At 40.1% G+C, this 24,285-nt stretch overlaps 2 pseudogenes across 1 annotated transcript in view; one reads left to right on the forward strand and one right to left on the reverse strand.

Annotated features, from left to right (window-relative positions):
• Window positions 1–18,608, reverse strand: part of LOC144366402 (uncharacterized) — a 33,572-nt pseudogene extending 14,964 nt beyond the window's left edge. The window contains exons 1-2 of the transcript XR_013425510.1: window positions 16,777–18,608; window positions 9,114–9,211 (exon numbers count right to left, since the gene is read on the reverse strand). The product of XR_013425510.1 is annotated as an uncharacterized LOC144366402 (transcript). The remainder of the gene's footprint in view (window positions 1–9,113; window positions 9,212–16,776) is intronic.
• LOC144365937 (B-cell CLL/lymphoma 7 protein family member A pseudogene) lies at window positions 5,451–6,077 on the forward strand (annotated as a pseudogene).
• Window positions 18,609–24,285: the final 5,677 nt, after the last annotated feature.

The following is a 24,285-nucleotide window of genomic DNA, read 5'->3' on the forward strand; positions in this document are numbered from 1 at the left end:
ATTTGGAAAGCAGTTTGGAGATTCCTGGGAAAGCTGGGAATGGAACCACCATTTGACCCTGCTATTGATCTTCTTGGACTATTCCCTGAAGACCTCAAAAGAGCATGCTACAGGGATGCTGCCACATCGATGTTCATAGCAGCACAATTCACAATAGCTTGACTGTGGAACCAACCCAGATGCCCTTCAATAGATGAATGGATAAAAAAAAAATGTGGCATCTATACACAATGGAGTACTATGCAGCAATAAAAAATGACAAAATCATAGAATTTGCAGGGAAATGGATGGCACTAGAGCAGATTATGCTTAGTGAAGCTAGTCAATCCCTAAAAAACAAATACCAAATGTCTTCTTTGATAAAATGAGAGCAACTATGAACAGAGCAGGGAGGAAGAGCAGGAAGAAAAGATTAACATTAAACAGAGACATGAGATGGGAGGGAAAGGGAGAGAAAAAGAAATTGCATGGAAATGAAGGGAGACCCTCATTGCTATACAAAATTACATATAAGAGGTTGTGAGGGGAATGGGAAAATAAACAAGGAGAGAAATGAATTACAGTAGATGGGGTAGAGAGAGAAGATGGGAGGGGAAGGGAGGGGGATAGTAGAAAATAGGAAAGGTAGCAGAACACAACAATTACTAATTGGGCATTATGTAAAATTGTGGATGTGTAACCGACGTTATAAAAAAAAAAAACATAAGGGGCTGGATTGTGGCTCAGCAGTAGAGTGGTCACCTCTCATGTGCAAGACCCTGGGTTCAATCCTCAGTACCACATAAAAATAAATAAGTGAAATAAAGGAATTGTGTCCAGCTACAGCTAAAAAAAATAAGGTACAAGGTGAGAAACTAACCTCTACCCCAGAGCAAAGACTGTCCAAGGAAGGGGGCATGATTCTTGTCCTTGCAAAGACCCACAGAGCACTCCTAGGCTCATACCCACCCTGCTGTGTTGTTTATCTACAAATAAAGGAGAGGTCTTCTGAGCCAGGTGTCCCTGACTCAGTCAGGCTAGGTGGAAACCCATAGCAACCCACTAGCAGCCACCAATCAGCATGAGACAGGGAAAATTCCTGGGATTCCAAATGACCCTTCCAGTAGTTTATGGTGGTTGATAACATTTTGGGAAACCATATAGTTCAGCACATACTCTCCTCATGGCCTAAGCCAATCAGTTCAAATGAATCCCCATCTTGTACTACCCAATCACCCTTACCCAACTTGTTCCCACCAGTGAATGTGCTAATCATGTTTTAGAGTTGTTTATGATTTTCCCAAGGTGTGTGATTATTTGCTAAGAGATGCTATGATGTATGTGGGGTACCTGCCTTCCCCAAAGAGTTATAAAACTGCTGCAAACCCCGGGCTCAGGGCCTCTAAGCCACCAGTTGCTGTGTGTGTAGAGGACTGAGCTAGCTTGCAATAAAAACCTCTTTGGTACTTACATCAATCTTGGTCTCTGGTGGTCTTCTGGGGGTCCCGCATTTGAGCATAGCAGTCTCTCCTGAAACCCATGGGAAAAAAAGACAGCACTCCAGTTCTCTAGGACTGCAGTTTCATAGCACAAAAAGTTGCAAAAGTGGGGTGACTTGAGAACTTACACATAACAGGGTTTTGACAAGCATAATACAAAGGCATGTAGTAGGTTAATGGTTTAAATGGTTCAGCACTTAGGGAGTAAGTTTAGATCACAACATCAGAATGTATGATGCACCACTAAAGTTTCAGGGAGGGTTGTTATCTCATCAGGGAAAACCAGACATGGGTGAGTTCAAGGCACTGGTAGGCATTTCAAGCAAGTTTACAAATCATACTAATTTATAATGAAGCAAAAATTAACTTTTCATGCCTTTGTCGTGAGATGGCTTCCAATCTTAAAAGGAAATTAGGCTGTATTTTTCACTTGCTATAGCCATACCTTTCAAAGTATATGTTTCATATTTTAACAAGTACGACAATTAAATTATTAATATTAATTACTACTAATTTTCTGCAGCCTATGCAGTACTCTTGGAATGGCTATTATAAAAATCTAAAATTGTCATGTATGGTGGCATATGCCTGAAATTCTAGAAGCTATGAAAAATGACACAGGAGAATTATTAGTTCAAAGGCACCCTCATTAACATAACAAGGCTACAATCAACTTAATGAGAGCCTGTCTCAAAATATAACATAGAAAAGAATGTGGATGTATCTCAGTGGTATGCACCCCTGGGTTCAATACTGAGCATCAAACCATACAAAACCAAGCAAATATTTCATAATTCATAGGGATTCCAGGGTACACAAATATGTAAAAATCTTGGTGATAATATAAATTTAAAATATACTTTTATAAAAGTGTTAAGGTTCTTTAAAAGCCCCAAATAAAAATGCCACATAATCCACTAGTCATAATTTGGGGTACCAGTGCATGCCTGTACTCCCAGTGGCTTAGAAGGATAAGAGGTAGAAAACTAGGGGTTTATTCTCAAGTTAAAGACCAGCCTCAAGAACTTGGCAAGGTCCTAAGAAACTCAGTAAAACCCTCTCTCAAAAATACATAAATAAATAAAAGTGTTGGAGACTGGGTATGTAGCACACTGGTAAAATGCCCTGGGGTCAATCTCCAGTATTTAAATAAATAAAAAGATAAAAATAATAATTCAATCCAGTAATAATAACTCTGGGTATATAAGTAAAAAATTTGGAATCCTTTTGCTAAATATATTGCCACACGTCTATTTTTATTGTACCTTTATTCACAGAATCTAATAAAAGGAAACAAATAAAGTACATTTTAGATAAAAAGTATATCAGAAAATGCCTTCCAGCTGCAAAGCATCCAATTAGTCCATCTCTTCAGAAGCTGCACACTTAAAATTCAAACTGGTCCCTAGAAGGCAAAACTCAGAGAGTGGTATTTTCTAAATACTCCAAAAAAAAAAAATGGAATCTCTGGAAACCTTGTTTCAGATATTCTAAAACTCAGAACTAGGTCATATGGGAGGTCAGAATGAGAACAGAAGACATAGAAAATTCTTTAATGGGGAATCTGAACTCAGATACTGTCATAACCAAAAGCAGTGTTGGAGATAAAAAAATAGATTCTGTTTCACTGATTTCTGGATTATGGATTCAAATCATATATATTAGGAAAAAAGTTAAGGCTACTGGTTAAAATCTACGTAAAACAGGTATTAAAAATGTACCGGGGGGGGGGGGTGTTGGTGCAAGCCTGTAATCCCAGTTGCTGAAGAGGCTGAGGAAGAAATATCAAAAGTTCAAAGCCAGCCTTAGCAGAAGCGAGGTGCTAAGAAACTCAGTGAGATCCTGTTTCTAAATAAAGTAAAAAAAAAAAAAATCCTGGTGTTGTGTCTTAGTAGTCAAGTGCTCGTAAGTTCAATCTCCAATATCCCCCATAAAAAATGTACCAGGGGGCTGGGGCTGGGGCTCAGTGGAGCTCACTTGTCTGGCACATGTGAGGCACTGGAATCAATTCTCAGTTCCACATATAAGTAAATAAAATACAACGTCTATCAACAACTTTATATATATAGTACCAAGATATTGACATGGACTTTGATCTAATTTGCTGTGTACTTTAGCCCGTAAAATTGAAGTTGGCCAGGCATGGTGGTGCATACCTGTAATATCAGCTGTTTACAAGACTGAGACATAAGGATCATGAATTCAAAACCAGTCTCATCAATGGTGAGGCACTAAGCAACTCAGTGAAACCCTGTCTCTAAGTAAAATACAAAATAGGGGTAGGGATGTGGCTCAGTGGTAGAGTGCCCCTGACTTCAATTGCTGGTATCCCCCCCCCAAAAAAAATGGGGCTGAGTAAATAGCTCAGCTTGTAGAGTTCTTGCCTTCTAAGCATGAGGCCCTGGGGTCAGTCCCCAATAGAGAGAGAGAGAGAGAGAGAGAGAGAGAGAGAGAGAGAGAGATATTTTGATTGATTGAACTTGCATGTAATTTAAATTCAAGTTAGTCCCACTTTTATTTTTTCCTGCCACACCAGAAGAATTTCCTGAAATGTTTGCATGTTTCTGTGGGTTATTTATTTATTTATTTATTTATTTATTTATTATTTACTTATTTTTATGTGGTGCTGAGGATCGAACCCAGGACCTTGCACATGCTAGGTGAGTGCTCTATCACTGAGCCACAACCACAGCCCCTTCTGTGGGTTATTTTAATACAATGGTCTGACCATAAATAAATAAACAAATTAATTAATAAATAAATAAATCCTCAATTGATGACCCATTACAGTTTTTAAAAATCCTTAAATGGGACACATAAACCTCATTTAGGAGAGATTCATTCTTTTTAATGTCACCTAATTTTATTCTGCTTTCTTCTCATGTGAAAATCTCAGAATGAGAAATTAAAATATTTTAAAACTGCCCTCCAGTTCTTGAAAAAAAACATTAAGAATGATGCATACATTTGAAATAAAACATGGGAAAATAATGATTAATAATGCTGAAAGTGGAGTTTTGAGATGAACCAAATTTCTCAGTTTGCCAATTGAATCTGGGTGCTTGCCTCATAAATTTTGAAGGAAAAAAAAATCTATTTAAGCAAGAAGAAATAGAACGCCCACCATGTGGTATGAGGAATGATATCAGAAAAAAAAAATCATCTTTGTGTGCCATCTTAGAAGTTTACTCATGGTTTTGGGCAGAACACCAGTTAGCAGCCAGGTGTGTTTGAGTGAGGCCCATTATCCGCATTACATGGTCATTATACTATCTATTCTATTTTATACTTACTCACTGTGAACTGAGAATCCTAGATTTGGATATGTGAACAGAGAGCTAGAAAACTAGGGGTTTATTCTGAGACCCACGGAGAGCTAAACTGAAGTTCTGGATTTCAGATGGTTGTTCTCAATTTGAGATACTGCTTCCCTTACATTTAAAAATCTCAGGACTCATGAAGAGAATGAGTTAAAAGCCAGCATCATCAAATTTGTGAGGCCCTAAGAAATTCAAAAGGACCCTGTCTCTAAATAAAAATATTTTTTAAAAAAGGGGTGGGAATGTGAATCAGTGGATGAACACTTCTGAGTTGAATTTCTGGTACCAAAAAGAAAACAACACACACACACACACACACACAAAATAAATATATAAACAAACAAACAAACCCTCATGAGTAACCAGCCCTAAAATCAACAGCCTCTCTCATGCATGAGTACAACAAATGGATTTGGGGTTCTCCTGATAATTATCTCAGTCTTCACTGTGCAATCTGGAGTCATGCTGGACTGCTGGGACCTGGAAGCCCACAAAGGGCTTTAGAAAGAAGCTGAAGGCACTGGGCCCCGGCGAGTGGTGGCATCAGGCTTTGTGTGTGTGTGTGTGTGTGTGTGTGTGTGTGTGTGTGTGAGTGTGTGGTCTGTGTGTGAGTGAGCGAGCGCACTCCCCCAGCCTCTCTCCCGCCAGAACCATGTCAGGCAGGTCCGTTCCAGCAGAGACCAGGAGCCAGGCCAAAGATGACGTCAAGAGGGTCATGGCGGCTATGGAGAAAGTGCGCAAATGGGAGAAGTGGGTGACTGTGGGTGACAGGTCCCTACGAATCTACAAATGGGTCCCTGTGACAGAGCCAAAAGTTGATGATAAAAACAAGAATAAGAAAAAAGGCCAAGACGAGAAGTGTGGCTCCCAGGTCACCACCCCAGAGAACAGCTCCTCCCCAGGATGATGGACATGCAGGAGGATAACAGCAACCAGAGCTCCGTAGCAGATGCCTCCTGCATCCCACAGGGGAACAGCAGGGACCACAGCCAGGCCCCAGAGCCCAACCCCAGACGCCCAGCGACTGTGCGGAGGCCCCAGGGACAAGGCGCAGCTGACAGAAGGAGCACCCTGGGGCCGAAGCCGCTTCTGATGAGCAGAACTCAGTCTTGGATGGAAGCTCGAGGAGCAGTTCAGAGAAAGTAGGCTGGCGGCGCAGATGTCCACACTCTCTCAGGACTTGGAAGGAGTGCCACCCTCTAAACAGATGAAGCTGGAGCCTCTCACCAGAACTCGGAAGAGACTTAGAAGCCGAGCTCCCTCCTCGGGCTCACCCTAGAAAGCACTGTGAGCGCCATTTCTCTTGGGCGCGAGCAGGACTCCTAACATTTCAAGTTAACCAAGTGCAAATCCAAGAAAACCAAGAAGGGCGAACTTATCAGACACTGAAGAACTCTGGGGTGAAGCAAAACACCCGAACCCGAAGCGGCTGTCCTGGGAGGCGGGGTGACCGCTCAGGAGCGTCCACACTGTCTTGGAAGCCAAGGTCACATTGGTGTTGCTGCTGTTTCCCCCCCACTTCTCTATTTATCCATATCAGCTATTGGAGGGTGGTACCCATCAGGAATTCGCTTTTCTGTCAGGGGCTTTTCACTGTTCTACTAATTTCTTCCACTTTCTTTTTTTGTGCCTTGTGCCCTTGAGGTGGCCTCTGGCATTTCCTGGTTGTTTTGCATCTCCCTTTACAAAGTGCCCTCTCAGTCCAGAATAGGCAGCAGCCACCGCCTTCCTCGGCCTGCTCCTTCCTGCCCAGGACTGCTGTGGAGTGGGCAGGTTGGAGCTGCAGGACAGTAGACACTCCTCAGCTGGCCCAGTTTTGGAAAGGGGGACTTGGGCCCCCTCTGAGCCCTGGGTGGGGTTGGCACCAGCCTCCAGGACTCCAAAAATTATAGGTGCCAGGGCCCAGTCCTCAAGGGCTGGCCTCCTCGGGGCCTTGGGGCCTGGGTATTTCCAAGTTCCCAGCAGCCCACTGGACATGCAAAGCCCTTAGATTTTTCTGGCACTTCCACCCTCTTGCCCCTACTGTCACCACCACCTCCCTCACTGCTTCCTCCTGGACCTCCAAAGACCAAGTGGCTTCTCTGGCTGACTGCATGTTTGTCTCCTTAAGAGGACAGCAGGGCCAGGAGGTGGGAGCAGGCAGCGGGAGCAGCTGGTGCTGAACTTTCTCATGGGATGTTGCTTGGATTTCAAATCCATAGAAAACTGCTGCCCTCTGACCAGCCCCAAGCCCCCAGAGGCAAGATTGCAATCAGAGGAAACCCACTCACTTCTGTAAAGTGTTCTGACTCCCAGAGCCAACAGTTGGATGGAATCTCATTTCCAGGACATTTATGCCACCAGGGATCAGGCCTTGATGGTTGGGCCTTAAAGGCCAGAATCAAGGCACCAAGGAATTGGAAAGATTTGCACACCCTCCAGAAAGGAGCAACCGAATTCCCCTCCCTGTGACCAGCCTTTGAGAGGATGGTCCTCTCAAAGCAGAGATGCCCCCTTGGATGAACTGCCTAGCTATTGAGTTTTGAGGCCTGGTTTGTTCTTAATTAACATACGGACTCCTCAGACCATAAACCTTTTCCTCAGCTTTCTTTACTGCACTGGAGTTCTGACTCCCTTTGAGTTGTGTGTTACTGGGGGGTGTGAGGGGGACTTCGGGTTTTGTTGGGGGTTTTTGTTTTTGTTTGTGTTTGGGCTAATTGGTGCATATTCAGGTACCACTTTGACATGTGGATCTTTCTCCCGACCACCATGGGAAGTGTCTGCCAGGTTCCATTTTCTAAAAGTTTCTGAGGGTGAAGCTCCTATTGTTTTTTGTTGTTGTTGTTGTTTTTGTTTTTCTAAGGGAGCGTATACATTTCCTGCACTTCAAGAAGAATCAAAATGTTCCTGAATTTCAAATACCTCATGCAAAATGTTTCCTAAAATAAGGGAAGAAAAAAAAACACTTTGAAAAATCTTAATGTTGAAGTGAGCAATGCTGAAAGGTTCTGTTTAAAAAAAAAAAATCCTTGTACTTATCACTTTTGCCCCTCAGGTGGTCAGTTCTGCTGAGAACTGTGTTCTGTGCCTCAGCATGGATGTGACCCCAGGCGCCACCACTCAACGTATCTCAAGGCGGCTTTACCTTCAGATTCTGTAGAGTTAGGGTAACGTTTTTTCTTTGCACAAAGCTCCATTTTGATGAAAGATGAATCTGGATATTTATTTCTGTTTTGGCAAACCAGAGAGGTTACAACCCAGACAGCTGAAGGAGACTCCAACAGCATCCATGGAGACAGGAAGGCAGCCAGGCCTCCTGTGCTCACGTGGCCTCTCTGGACAGGCGAGGGGACCAGCCCGGTGGAGGATGAAGATGTCCATGGTACCAAGGCTGTCGTTAGTTTTTCTCTTAAGTCCCTGAAGGTAGGAATGGGCAAGCAGTTGGGACCAGCTGGGCCCTGCCAAGGCCACACCAGGCAGAGCGCCAGCAGCCCTGCACTCCACGCTGGCCGGAAAGGCCTTCCCAGTGGCATGGTTAGACTGCAGAAACCCAATGTGCTTCCTTCCCCGAGGCAGTCTGCTCCTCAGAGCTGCTGCTCCCCACCCACCCTGCACCCCTCGCCCTCGTCCCCACCAAGGAAACTAAGACCTTTTAGCCGGCGGAGCCAGGGGTGGGGGATCCTAAGCGATTGCTTTCCATGGACATCAGGCCCCGTGGCCTAATGGGCTCCCAGGGCAAACTTAACTCCCCCACAAAACTTGAAGGTGGGGGAGCTGCAGCTACACATTCCACAAAGTGCTGGCACTTACACCCATAACCAAGAAGGCTGATGACGGGTTCATATGGGTGGTGACCTCCCATCATCAAAAAGTGTCATGGTTTGGAATGTTCATGATGGCCGAGGACCTGGTAAGAGGTATAAAGAGCTTTTTTCACCGTTAGCTAATTTTCCTCCCTCTTAAATGATTTTCTTCTTTGGTGTGTGGTACAGCAGTATAATTTTTCACTTATTTATTCCATCAGTAGATGGTTTCTACAATGTACAATGGCTCCATTTCAGAAAGTAAAAAAAAAAAAATCAAATAAAAAGAAAGAAGCTGAAAACACCACACAATAATGAAACAACATGCCCAGGTTTTCAACTGCTGATCTAAGCCTCACTAGAGTAGTAACAGGGAGGTGAAGGCTAAGCTGCTACAGAGAGACCCTCTGGCCACAAGACTCTGGAGAGGACCAGGAGGCGTCCCAAGCCAGGACTCCCAGTTTCCACCATTGCCACTCCTGTCAGCCTTAAGCCACCTTCCTCCGCAGTCTCAAGATACAAGGCACACTTACCATTTCCCGGCTTTCAGGGTTCTCAGCGGTCTCCCTGTGGTTTGTTTTCAGCTTCTCCATAGCAAAGAAACCTGGGCTCCGGATCCAGGGCAGAAAGCCTAAACGAGATTGAAAAAATGGCCGGCTCCAGACTGGAAGGGAACGGAAGTTCGTGGAAGCCCGCCCCCTCATCACTGGCTGGGTGCGGATTGGACAGTTCTCGCCTAAGAGACTGATTGGCCAAGGCTTCAGGCACTGCCTCCAACCTGAGCCAAGTGGGCGCAGAATCAGGCTGAATGACAGGCTCATCCTTTGTCACTGTTAAAAGAACAGAAAGCACTGGTGGGGATGTGGCTCATGTGGTAGCATGCCCTCCTGGAATGTGTTGAGGCCTGTGTTCGATCCCCACTTCGTCTGCAGAAAAACTCTCTCTTTTTTTTTTTTTAAATCCTTTTAAAAAAGAGTACAGATCAGGGCTGAGGATATAGCTTAGTCAGTAGAGTGCTTGTTTTGCTTATATAAGGCCATGGATTCAATGCCCTGTACTACACACATATACTCCCGCCAAAAAAAAAAAATGAATTAAGTAAAGAATTTGGGGGCTTAGGGTTATGGTTCAGTGGTAGAGTGCTTCCCTAGCATGCATGAGGTACTGGGTTGAACACCCAGCACCACATTAAAAAGCCAACCAACAAACAAACTACTAATGGTAGCGTGTCTATCTACAACAAAAAATATGCACGAAACAATAAAGACTGTGTATTGGACTTGTGCACCCTGACTACAGAACCCATAAACACTTTTTATAAATAATATTTACATATATGTCTTCAGACAGTGTATAAAATTTTCCTGTGATGGCTTTTCAAGTAGCTTATATTACAGGTATGCTTCACAACCCTGAAAACCCCCACACCTCACTTATTATTATTTGATGGCCCGTTAATTGCATTAAATGCCTCTGTATGGGGTTATTTTAAGGCAAAGTTTTCTTCCAATAATAGTATCTAACCCAGAGAGAATTGCATTAACACTTATAACTGATTGTGAGGTTAAAGCAATTTGTGAATAAATATGTATATATTTTATTTATTAAAATGATATCACAATTACTTTGATATTTTTTAACTTTTCTGTTCTTTGTCTCATAAAAAAAAAACAGTTTGAGCTTTAAACTCATTAGCAATGTCCTTATATCCCTTCCCCCCAAAAAAGTGACTCACAGGTATAATTCAAATTATTGAGACTCATAAGTTTTGGATCCTTTATTTTAACTAGTGAAGTCTAAAGATTTTATTTTTATTTTCATCATTAAATGAAGCCCACTTTTTATAGCTTTATTGTTGTGTAACTGACCTTTAATATTCTGCAAATTTTACTCCCAATTCTGATCACTTTGGACTACTGATGTTTTGATGAAGGGGATCTCAAAGTGGTCATGCACAAGGTAGGAAATGGATACAGTAAAATATAAGACTAGTGATTGCTGAGTATGTAGATTTTGCTATACAAAATAAGTATTGGTGGACGATATGGGGGTAGGGAGAAAAAAAGCAATGAAAAAAAGAAGAAAAACTTGAACAGTACATGGGTTCAGATGCTACAAGTCTACAATGATAGCATGAATATAGAGGGTAGTGTTCTTAGAAGCAGCAATAAAATTTGAGGGGAAAGAAAAAGGTAATGTTTTTCACAGTTCCCAAGTGAGAGAGCCAAGTGAATGGGTTCTGTGTTCAACTCTTCCCACATAGGAGTGGAATTTATAGTTCATAGGGTATGTCTCAGTAAATAGTAAAACACCATTTCTATGTACCTTTACACTTTTTCATGGCTACAAGCTGACCTTGACAATTCCAGTCACATTACATCTTTGTACTTGTTATTCATTAATTCATTCATTCATTCATTACATTATTTATTTGTTTTTTATTAATTCACTTTTTCTTTAGTTGTCATTGTTCTTACATTACTCCTGATTACATAATTGCATAAATATTCTGAATGTTAACTTTTTGTTAAATATTGTTTTATGTGTTTATTTATACATTTACTTTTCATTGAAATGTTTTTCCTTAGCCAAGCCTGATTTATATTATACCTCAATCTTTGTTTATGAAGATGAGATAAAATCACATTATTCCAAATAACTCAAGGATTTATCATCTTGGCAGAACCCTAATCACCCACTAAAGTTGACCCAGTCTGGGTCAAGTAAAAGCTGTGTCAAAACTCTTTTTTTTTTTTTGAGAGAGATGAGAGAGAGAGAGAGAGAGAGAGAGAGAGAGAGAGAGAATTTTTAATATTTATTTTTTAGGTCTCGGCGGACACAACATCTTTGTTGGTATGTGGTGCTGAGGATCTAACCGGGGCCACATGCATGCCAGGCGAGCGCGCTACCGCTTGAGCCACATCCCCAGCCCTCCTTTTTTTTTCTTATACACACCTTAATAAAGAATTCCTCTCTCACTTTTATAAGTTGGAGAGCAGACTAACTTTCCAAAGCAGCAGTTAATAACCTTTTCCAACTAGCTCACTATTACTTTTAAATTATTTACATCCTTGACACTAAGAGTGTCACTGATTATTTTTTTTTATTTTTGCAAGATCTCTCTCTCTCTCTCTCATATTACAAATTGAAATCAGATATGTTTTTTTTTGCTAAGAAACACTCTCAGTATTTAGTAAAATTTTCTATAAAGAAAAAGGGTTTTGTTGATTTTCTTACAGCCTCACTAAGTTGCTGAGGCTGGCTGACTTTAATGTTTTAGAATATAATGTTATAGAAGTGAGCATTATATATATATAATGTTGGATGATATGGGGGTAGGGAGAAAAAGAGCAATGAAAAAAAAGAAGAAAAACTTGAACAGTAGACAGGTTCAGATGCTGCAAGTCTACAATGGTAGTGTGAATATATTTTTATATATATACACACACACAATTGTGTGTGTGTGTGTGTGTGTGTGTATGTGTGTGTATGTATCATTGAATACTCACCAGGGGAATATACAAAATAAGAGTAAAGCAAAAGTGAATGAAAAAAATGGAATGAATGAATGAATGAATGAATAAATGAATAAATAAATAAATAAAATAGATGAAAAAGTACAAAGATTTTATGTGACTGGAATTTTCAAATGTTGATTGTGGCCACAAAAATTTGTAAAGCTACTTGGAAATCGTTTTATACTACTTACTTAAACATACTCTGTGAATTATCAATTCCACTCCAAGGTGGGAAGAAATAAACACATAATCCATTCATCTGACTCTTTCTTTTGGGGACTGTGACAGAGTTGCCTTCTTCTTTTGCTTCTACCTTATTTCTGCCTCCAAAGAAACTACCCCTTACCCTCATGCTACCATTGATCCACCACTAGACTTATTAGATCTGAACCCTTGAGCTTGTCATTCTTTCCCTCTTTCCTTCTCAGCACTTTTGTTCTCTTCCCCTATCTACTCGACCAATACTTTTTCATGAATATTGACTACTACATACTCAGCATCCACCAATCTCACATCCTGACCCATACCGATCCTGCCTTTTCCATGGATCACTTTGAGATCCCCTCCACTCAGATATCAATAGTCCAGAGTAAGGTCAGGTTAGGGTGTTATAGATGCAGGGTTTTAGAAGTCATTTACATAACAATAATCCTATAAAAAGTGGGATGTATTTTAGCTGAGGTTAAAAAGAAAATCTACAGACTGCACTATTAAACTGAAATCCCTAAAATTCACTAATCTCAATAATTTGGAAAAAGAAATTCTACAAACAGAAGAGTAAAGAAAAGAACATAATACATAAAGTGACAAATTTGAAGACACACCAAGTATATATATCCAAAGAGTGTCATATATTGGTGCTTTCAAAAGACAAATTTATTTGAAATCAATGTGGTTAATGTGAGATGTAGTAATCATTTATTAATTATATATAATGGTAGTATATATGTACATGTACCAAATGCATCTGATATAATTATGGGTATATGTTGTAAGAAATGAACTGTACAGTAATTTTTTTTAATTTTGCCAAAACACTATAAATACCTAAATCTGGGTTTATGTATTACCAAATATTCAGGATACATTTTATACTTTATAAAATTTATCACTGACCAATAGACCTTTTTTTTCAATTTTTGAAAGGAGTAGTATTTATTTCCAATTAGAACATAATGCCATCTTTTTTATTTTTAATTACTTTTTAATTATATATGACATCAGAATTCATTACAATTCTTATTAAACATATAGAGCACAATTTTTCATTTGTCTGGTTTTATACAAAGTATATTTACACAAATTCACTTCTTTATATATGTACTTTATATAATATACATCATATTCCACCATCATTTTTTTTGAGAATTTTTAATATTTATTTTTCAGTTCTTGGCGGACACAACATCTTTGTTGGTATGTGGTGCTGAGGATCGAACCCGGGTCGCACGCATACCAGGCGAGCGCGCTACCGCTTGAGCCACATCCCCAGCCCCATCATCATTTATTTTTTAATAAAGTTTTTTTTAAAGAGAGAGAGAGAGAGAGAGAGAGAGAGAGAGAGAGAGAGAGAGAGAATCTTTTTTTTGTAGATGGACACAACACAATGCTTTTATTTTTTTTTTTTTGGTACTGAGAATTGAACCCAAGTCCCACCCATGGTAAGTGAGCACTCTATCACTAAGCCACAATCCCAGCCCTTCACTATCATTTCTAACCCTATGAGCCCTTCCCTTCCCTCCCAACCCTCAACAGGTCATTTTGACACACACTGAAGTATGCAATGAAGTTATAGAAAAGAGTATATACCTTATAATAATATGAACAGATAAACTTTTGTAACTAATACATAGCATACTACTATTACTACTACTACTAATAATAATAAACTTTGCATTTAGAAAACAATAAAGTATACATCTTGTACTACTGACATCTTCCCCCCTCCAAAAAAATGACATCTTTTCCAAAAAAGGGGGGGTTATTTGTGGGAAAAATGATATTCTATTCCTTCTTAACATCAAGAATAAATTATTTTCAGAAGTAATATATATTTCAATATAAAAATAAATAGAACAAGGTTCCATGACACACACCTCTAATCCCATTGGATTGGGAGGCTAAAGCAAGATAATCCTGAGTTCAAAACCAGCCTCAGAAATTTAGCAAAGCCCTAAGCATCTATGTGTGACCCGTCTCTGTGTGCCCCTGATTTAAATTTCTAGTAAGAAACAACAACAACCAAAAGAATACAGAGTATTGATGAGGACACAAAACAAATTCTCATAAAGAAAGATGGAGTAGAAATTGCTGTTATTTCGTCATGAAAACTGTTTATGTATATATGAAGTACTACTCACCAAGCAGCATAGACCTGTAGAAATTATAGTATGTGTGTACCATAACAGTGTACAGTTACAGAATAGCATAAGGTTAGAGCTATACTTGTCAACACAGTGGAAATCTATGGCCTAGGAGGAAAGAGGAGGTACATTCAAAAAAAATAAAAAATAAAAATAATAAAGTTTGAGAAAAATTGGTTTCTAGAGCCCAGAAAGATTTTTGGTTTAATTAGAGTACAAAATACCCCATAAGTTTTATATTGAAGTTACATCTGTCAAATACATTACATGTATAATAGCTTTTGAGGAAAATATGTAGAACTTATCAAAAACTAAATAAAAATTTACAAAAACACATAAAATACCATGTGTGTAAATAAAACTAATCATTACAAAGACAACTATTTTTACTATATTTAATATATAATATTTTTTCATCAAAATTTTAGCATGTTTTTCTTTAAATACAAGAAGAGAGCTGGATGTGCTGGTGCACAATTGTAATCCCAGCACCTTGGGAGGCTGAGACAGGTTTATTGTGAGCTCAAAGCCAGCATCAGCAAAAGTGAGGCCCTAAGCAACTCAGTGAGACACTATCTCTAAACGTCATACAAAATAGGTCTGGGGATGTGGCTCAATGGCTATGTTCCCCTGAGTTTAATTTCCAGTACCAAATAAAAGAAAAGGAAAGAAGAAACCAAAAAATCATCTTGGAAATAAAATATGTAAAATACCACAAAACCTTTAATAAAAAAACAAATAATATAGTTATTGTTATATGGCACATTTAACTATATTGCAATAATACAGAAGAATAAATCATAAGATAAATCAAATCTGAAACCATATATATGTCAATAGTATTGTTAAGAGTAATAGAAAGGCATATGTAAAACCAACCATATGAAAAATAACATTAGATTGAATGAATGAATCTATCCAACCTAAAGTTAGAATTGGGACCTAGTGGCAAAGTTCACTGTAAGAGTGTGTGTGCAGAATGTGCAAGGTAGTCAGTTCCAACCTTAGCAACACTATAAAAGGCAAATGTTAAGAGGGAATGATGTTGAAAATAAAGCAGAATATTAAAATGAGACACTCTCTCTCCATCTATAGATACATTTAAGAAAAAACTACTATGTGAGTGTCTCTTTGGCAAAATTATAATGAGTAGAGAGATTTAGATACAGTAGATATTAGTCCTGTCTTGAACAATGTACCACATTTGAGACAAAATACCCAATTACCATCATCACCTCTAGTGAACAGAAAAGTGAGAGAGGGGCTGAGGATGTAGCTCAGTTTTTGGAGTGCTTGACTTGTATGCACAAGGCCCTGGGTTCAATCTCTAGCACCACAAAAAAAAAAAAAAAAAAAAAAAAGAAAAGAAAAGGAAAAGAAATATGGAAGAAGTGATACAAAACAATTGTGGTGATATCCAGGAGCTATAAAAGCCTTTTCAAGTGTTTCCATCAGCTGTGATCAAGACTCATAAATACCCAATTATCAAAGCTGTCAATTTATCTCAAAAAAACATTTGTCAGCATATTTTACCAACTGCTGATGCTGACAGATGAAGTTCACATTAGCTTGTATTTTAGGGGAAATAGGGAGGAATCCAGTAATCTACTTTTAGCTTGAGTGAGATTTTAGCACTTCCTGAATCCTGTCCCAACCCTGACACAGTAGGAACAATGCCAGAACTACCAATTGCTCCTAGAAAAAGTTGTGTGTGTATGTGTGTGTATGTGAGTAATGAAAGTCTCAACTTTAACATATTGTGTTTACATTACTATGTCCTGAAGTTCCAAGCTCTGGAAAAAAAGGTGACTGAGTACCACAGATTGAGCACTTTATAGAAACAGTAGTTGATTTACCTCAGAATTCCAGGGGCCAGAAATTCCCAGGTGTGGTATCTGGTGCATCTCTGGCTGCAACACAACATGGCAGATGGCTTCCCAGGCAAGACAAGTGCTAGAGAGAGCTCACTCCAAGGCTAATCCATTAAAACATTAATTCAGGAATGGTTTAATCCACTAATTCAGGAATGGATTAACCCATGCATGAGGGCTCTGTTTCCCAAAGGTCACACCTCTGAACACTATGACAATGGTAAACAAGTTCCCTATACATGAAACTACAGAGCTAAGGTTTGACAGGAGTCAGCAGCTCAGTCTTTCCCTGGAAGTCTGATGACAGCAATACAAATAGCTATTTTTTGTGGAGGACCTGCCACAGGCCAGGTACCCTGTGAAATCCTTGACAGACACATCTCCCTCTCTTTTTCACAACAATCTCATAATTCATTAAGCAGCTCATTTATTTTTATTGCCCACCTACTGCATGCCAGAAACTTTCCAGGGCTCCAGGTAGACAGCAACAAGTGAAATCAATCCAAGTCTCTGTTGCCATGGGATTGCATCCTAGTGGGGGAGAGAGATGATAGATGCATAAAAAATGAAGTCAGGTATTTATGGGCCCTGTGGGTAGAAACCAAGAAGGCCAGGGAAGCAAGAATAGCAGAACAAAATGTGGGCACTCTAGGGTATTCAGAGAGACCTCTGGTGAGGGCAAAGAGCAAGAGACTGAGTCCCAGGTCCAGGCAGAGAGAGCAGAAGATGGCCCCTTCTATGGAGGGATACCCAGAAGCTCCAGTGTCTCTTGTTTAATAACAAGTGATGATCCCACTCCCACTACATCCCAACATGGCATCTGCTTCCTAGACCAAAGAGATATGGGTGGGGGACAGCTGGGACCACATGGGGCCAGCAGCTCTGCTTGCAACCCCACACATTAGGCCAGTCTCTTAATGCCATTAGCCTGCATGGAGACTGCCCAGGGTGGCTGAGCTCTTCTGCTCTCTGGAAACAATGAAGTAAGAGCCAGACACACAGACAGGACAGAGAGGACCTTCACAACTTTTGGGTGGTTTCTTTCTCCTTATCCTACCCCAGAGCCTCAGGCCAAACAAAGAGACACTGGAGTGTGATTTTCAGACAGTACTCAAAAGAGTGACCAGGGATTCTGCAAAAATACAGAGATTTTTGCCATAGGTGACAGGGAGCTCATTGGCTGGAGCTCCAGGCTGCTCTCCAGGACACCAGGACCTGTGTCTGCCCCACAAGGACTTTGTAAATGAGATTTCTGGGATTGGCACCATGTTTCACCAAGAATGAAAGTGGAGGCTCGCCCTGTGAAGAGATATTTGAGGGCAGGGATGTAGTTCAGGTGAGACACTGGTCCAGTATTCCTAAGACCCTGGCTTCTATCCCTAGCACCACTACACAAATTGATAAATAAAGTAATAAAATAGAACTTAGAAATTGGCTTTAAATGTAAAGTTTCTGAAAATGTTCCCAATGGAATTAAAGCCTCCAGGGGCAGCTTTAAAGGTAGATGGTGGGCACAGCATTATTCAGGATGAGGATGCCTCTGTTCCAGCCACTCTAGGCAACCCTGATCCAAGGTTTGCAGGGGCCAAGGGGGCAAGATCACCAGGCAGCCACACCCTTTTCTCTCTCCCTGTGCCCTGGTGGATATGATGATGGGTGTTATGGTTTGGATGTGAGGTGTCTCCCCAAAGCTCCTGGGTTAATGCAGAAATATTAAGAGGTGAAGTGATTGGACTGTGAGAGCTGGAACCTAATCAGTCCATCCCAGTTGAAATGGACAGGCTGGGTGGTAGCTGTTGGCAGGTAGGATGTGGCTGAAGGAGCTGGGCCTTCCTGCTGCCTCTTCCCCTCCCTCTCTGTCTCTGTGCTTCCTGATCCCACCATAAACTGAGCAGATTTCTTCTCCGGGATCCTTCCCCCATGATATCCTCCAGTCTCACCTCAGGCCTGGAGAAATGAAGTCTGCCATCTATGGACTGGGACCTCTAAAACCATAAGCTCCTGATAAACTTCCCCTCCTTTAAGTTGTTCTCATTGGGTATTTTGGTCACAGTGATGCAAAAGCCCACGAAAACACTGGGTATGGCACAGCACATTCATGAAGGTGTACACATGTACACACACACACACATACACACACACAGAGGATTTTATGCATGGCATGAAGTTTAGTTATTTTTTAAAAAGGTTTAGTGCTTTACAATCAAAATTGGTGAGGAAGGATTTCTTCTACTGTGTAGACTTCAGAAAGCATATAATTCTACCCTAACAAAACAAGAAGTCTTATTGATCAGGTGTATAAATAAAAGGAAGAACCTTAAAGAGATGCTAAAAGCCAGAGTTTGGTGTATAAACTACAGCTGAGAGAAAGATGATTTCCCCTCCATTTCATATTGGAGTCTGTTTAAAAGGGTGTCTACGGCATTTCCAGGTTTTCAGGCATCTCTGGCATTGCTCAGGTGGTGCTGGGTTGTGCACCTGTGGTTCCCGAAGAGAAATACTGTGGAGTCTCCCAGCCCTCTCTTAATGGCCCAGGGAGCAGTGAATAGTCACTGATCTCCAGTGAACATTGGCTTTTTCCTCCTTTTGGTGATGACAATTTCCTACTTTGGGGGATCACATGGCTGCGAATTGCTTCACCCAGCCCACTGAGGCCATGGGACAAGCCATCACTGTGGGGCAAGCACTGGCAAAAATGTGCTTCTGAGTGGCCTCCTCAGATATATCTCCCCTCCTTTTCCTCCTGGGAGTGGTGATGTGGGTGAGCAGTGTGAGCCATGTGCATGCACTGGCGGGAACCTTGCTAGAAGGCCAGAGAGCAGCAGGGAGCCTACTTATGGTCTGTTTCAGCTACTTCTCTAGTTGCTATTTTGTTCCTACTTTTTTTTTGTTTAGCAATTTATTTTCTACCCTGACCATAACCTGTTGGGTTGATAAGACACTGAAGTTCAACTTGAACCCAGAATGCTACAGTTTTGCATCCCTCTGTGCCTTCCTTGAGTGAGTGCACAGGCTGATGGTCTGGACTGGGGTCTTCACTGCTGGCTCTGCAGATCTCAGGCCTCTGATCCACACCACCTGCCATCAAGCCTCCAGCTTGACCGTGGCTCTTCTCAGACTGCATATTTATGTGACCAGTGCTTCATGCTGTCTCTCCTCCCATCTCATCTCCCCTAGTTCTTCTCCTCCTTTGTTCTCCTCTTTCTCCCCCACCCTCACATCGATTCTGATTCTTTGGGGAATTCTGACTCATGTGTGCACCACCACCACCATGCTCATACACATACACAAAATGTGCATGATAAGGCCCTAAAGGCTCAGGAAATTTCGCTGTCTCTTAGAATGAAACTAATTTGTGCCAAAGCTCTATGGTTTGATGGATGTTTTTGAGTCCCTGTGAAGTCCCATACTAAAACACAGGGCATCTAATGTAATGATTTTGTTGGTAAGATAAGTCAGTTCCAGGACACATGCAAATAGATAGGGAGGAAGAAGGTGCAAGCCCCAAAGCAAGTGACAGCTGGCCCAACATCTGAAGCACCATGATGTGGGCCACTGATGAAAAGATACACTTTATTCATATAAATATAAAAAATAGATATTAAATATATTAAGATATATTTATGTATAAATGTGTAAATGAAATTATATAATTAGCATCAATATAAAATATATAAATAGATATGTATTTATTATATAGGTCTATATACACACATGCATATACATACATGCACATGCACATATATATGTGTGTGTGTGCATATATATATATATATAGTCATTGGTTTTGCTTGGTTCCAAGGTATTTATTATGATACTAGCTTCCACCTGGGAATTTCTTTCTGGCATTTCTTGGGAAAATGATATAGGTGCATTTTTCTGAATCCCACATTCTAAGAAATTGAGCTTGGGAAGTGAGAGAAATAAGAAAAAGGATTGCAGTTTTCCACTGAGAACAAAAGAGCATCATTTCACACAGAGATGTTGCTCCTCAAAGGGACCCAGTTGTGCAAGAAGAAAGAAACAGCAGGGGGAGCCAACAGGCAGAAAGAAAGGTCAGCGTCCTGGTTCCAGCCAGGGCAGGAGAGAAGGGGCCACCATGCTGGCTCTCTTTGGGGTTGTGGGCAGCCATGACCACATGATAAACACATGTCATAGGCCCTGTCTGCTGCTAAAGGTGACATCTTACAAAGTAAGCACATTAGTTAAAAAACACCCAGCAATACCTGCAGGTGTGTGCCTATGTTTGTATATTCAACCCAGGCTACAGCTCTCTGTGAATAGTACCAAACATACATATGTATCGTACTAATTACACAATTTTACTGTCTCTCATAACAAGTTAAGCACACGAAGAGTGTCAGAAGCATTTTAACAGCAATTGGTGATGTAGGTGGGTATTTAGGGGTGCCAATTCTAGTCTTTTGATTCTAAATCCCTAACATCAATATAAGTCTGGAATTTGAATACCAACAATCACAGGAAGTGGCATCATTCAGATAGCAAACAGGGAGATGCAGAGTATCCTTCTCAAGATGGGACATGTCTTCCATATTCAGTGCAGGAGACTCTAAGGAAGGAAGCCAGGGAAGGCAGGGCAGATTTGGCAGGGAGGTTGAGACAGAGACACTGTGTGTTTGTGTGAGGCAGAGCTGTAAGGAAGGAAGGAAGGAAGGAGGGAAGGAAGAACAGAAAAAGTGAAGGAAGAAAGGAAGGAATGAAGGAAGAAAGAAAGGATGAAGGGAAGGAAAGAAGAGTAACTCTCTCCAGGGAGCAAGGAAATTCAACTTTTTTTTTTAAACTTTGAGTGTTTAGGATTACATAACTGCTCTAACATAGCTCTCTTTTTTAAAATGTAAGAACATTTCACATTAAATAAAAATTTGCCTTGGAGACTACATTTAAAATATGCTAGAAAATTAATCTTATGGACAACATTATATTCTTAGTTGGAGATATTACCTACTGGATTACTGTCCTGGAAAAGACAGGAGTATTAACAATTATTACACCATACAAGGCATTTTCCCTGAAATATGACATTGGCATACACTGGTCCATTCAATTAGTATGTGCAGTCTCAAAATGAGAGTTGTGGTTAAATGGTAAGTAATAGGCAAAGTGCCTACTTTCATATGACTATTTTGATGTTTTACCACAGACAAAACTTAAGTAAAAACATTCAGTATAGAACATAGGCTTAAAACATCAGTTTTCAATTGAGAATACACCCTAGAAGATTTTTTTTAGATATAAATCTATAAATGCTAAACTCTTATCTGGTCACTTCATCTTCTTTCCTTGAGTATTTCACATAATATTCAAAGAACATACAGTCTTAAACATTATGCTTTCACATTGACCATCTTGAATGTCAAGATAAGATTCAACAGATCTTAACTTTATGAACTATATAAATTTATTCACAATCAACTCTGTGAAAATGCTAAGGCTAGACTCTGGAATGAGGACTTCTTTTAGCCACTGTGCATTTTCTATATTGCATGGTAATTGCTCTCTAATTTAGAAACTGTGTGATTACCAAGATTTTCTAAAACAATATTCTATAATTAGAAAGTTACATATAATTTCAAATTACTCATAAAAGCATATATTACATAAGTACATCTGAATAAATGAACCATGTGAGATCACAAAACAAAAACATGGACCTAAAACTCCTCACACAGCTATAAAAAGTGCTTTAATTACAAAGCAAAATAATTGTCTTTTAGGTCCAAAGCATATGTTCTTAAAGTCCTGTTGCTAACAAATGTCTATACCTTCTTTATTCCAAATTTATTGCTGTGCATGCATTATTATAATTTTTTTGAAGGATCATGTGTTGATCTAGTGTTTCATTTCAAACAACTCCCTTAAAAGTACAAAGAATTTTTCTTGTAAAATCCATCACTAATTGTATTAGTACCATAGTTATATGATGATTTTTGAGCCTAAAGGAGAAATTTATTTAGAATTTTAAAATTCTGTGTCACTGAAAAGGAGGAAATATATTAAAGCTGACCTTATTGTGTAGGGAATAGAAATATTCAAAAGAAATTATTTCCAAGTATTTGGTCATTTGAGGTACTGATCTGTGTATAATAAGTAAAATTTAATTGTATTTGCAGATTTATGGAACTATGCTTCAAAATAAATGTGCCTTGAGAGAGAATATTAGTATATTTAGCTTCTACATCTATGTCTAGAAAATTTACATAATATCATAAAATTACATGATTTGTGTAAAAATGCTATTCACTGTATCTTTATAGTATTTTGAGGAGATTCATGGATTTGGTATTTTTGCTTCAAATATATTTTTTCAAAAATAAACAGAACTTGGTCATAAAGCTTTTTGCTTAATATTATATCATTAATTTATGGTGACTTTATTATTCTCTTTCAAACATAACTATATATAAAAAATAGTGGGTTTTTTCGGTTTTTTTTTTTTTTTTTTTTTTTTTTGGTGTCATGTTATCTTCTGTGGGAAGCCATTCTAACACGTGATTGGGTGACTCCCGTTAAGGGTCTGAGGCGCTTTGGCTGTGTTGAAGCTTTCCCGGCCCTTTCCTGATGAGAGAGCCCATCCGTGTGGGGGTGTGCCTGACCCCTGACCCCGGGGATTCAATCACTGACACTGACCTTGGAGTGCAGCCCCCCCCTCAACCTTTATTGGATGGAATTCTCCCCTGAATCTCTTGTTCCCCAATAAAAGGCTACTCCAGGCGTGTTCACTCTCTCTCTCTCCTGCTAGCCCTGAGTAATCCTTGCTGCCCTGCTGGGTGGTTAGAGGAGCGAACCAGAGAGGGGAGCTGTCTCAGACCTAGCAATAGAAATAAGGTAACTGAGTCTGTGTGTTCTATTTCAATCTCTTCTAACTAACTTTATGCCTAGGACCTCATTAATGAAACCATTGCGCAGGCCGAGTGGTAGAATTGGCGCCCAATGTGGGGCATTCTAGATTAGTTAGATTGAGTGGGAGCGCGTTATAAAATAAGGAAAAAAAATAAAGATAAAGGAAAAGGTGACAATTTGGTCACAAAAGTACCTGGAGTTATTGAAGGAAAGAGAAGTTAAATTAATTAAAATGGGAAATTCAACTTCTATGGATAAGGAAATGTGCCTGACTATTTTAGACAGTATAATTAATCAGAAAGGAAAACAGATAAAGAAAACTCAGTTATTACAATTTTTAAAGATTGTAGGTGAATATTGTCCTTGGTTTTGTGAACAAAAGTCTCCAAATTTACTTACTTGGGAGAAATTAGGAAGGAAGTTACAGAGAGTCTGCCTTTCTAATGAACTACCTGAAGGCATAAAAAATATACAGAAAACTTGGACGGCTCTAGAAGTTTGTCTTTTTGAATATATGGGCCAGAGTTCGTTGCCCCCTGAGGACCTTTTAAAAGGCATTCAGCTGTTAAGTCTATTCAAATGGAAAATCAGCCTGAGGCTAAGTTAATTCCCTTTCCCTTAAGCCATTTAAAAACAAAGGCACTAGGGGCTAAGCCAAAGGTTAAAAATGTGAATTTAAACTTACAGAATTTAAGTCAAAAGTCCCGCGGGAGATGTTATGTTTGTGGAAAAAATAATCATTTTGCCTGCGAGTGTCACATGCGCAATTTTAAGTTCAGGGCTCCATCTACCGGCGATAATAGATATTGCAGGACTCAGCGCCACGCGGTGGATTCAGATGGCGCGGATGAGCCCGCCTTCTCACCGCCGGCATTTCCTCCTAGCGGGAGGACAAAAAAATTTCGTTTGGCCCCTCCCCAGGCCGAGCAACAATATGGGGAATTCTAAGGGAGGTCGCAGAGTGTGACGTCACTGGCGCCGACCAGGACAGCCCGCGGGGCAGAGATCACAGACAGTTTTCTTAGGACCTTAAAAGACAGTTGAATTAAATCCTGATACGGGGCCAGAACAAATCCCTACTGGGATTTTCGG

The sequence above is a fragment of the Ictidomys tridecemlineatus genome, chromosome 8 (assembly GCF_052094955.1).
Source record: "Ictidomys tridecemlineatus isolate mIctTri1 chromosome 8, mIctTri1.hap1, whole genome shotgun sequence".
In the NCBI taxonomy this organism is placed as follows: domain Eukaryota; kingdom Metazoa; phylum Chordata; class Mammalia; order Rodentia; family Sciuridae; genus Ictidomys; species Ictidomys tridecemlineatus.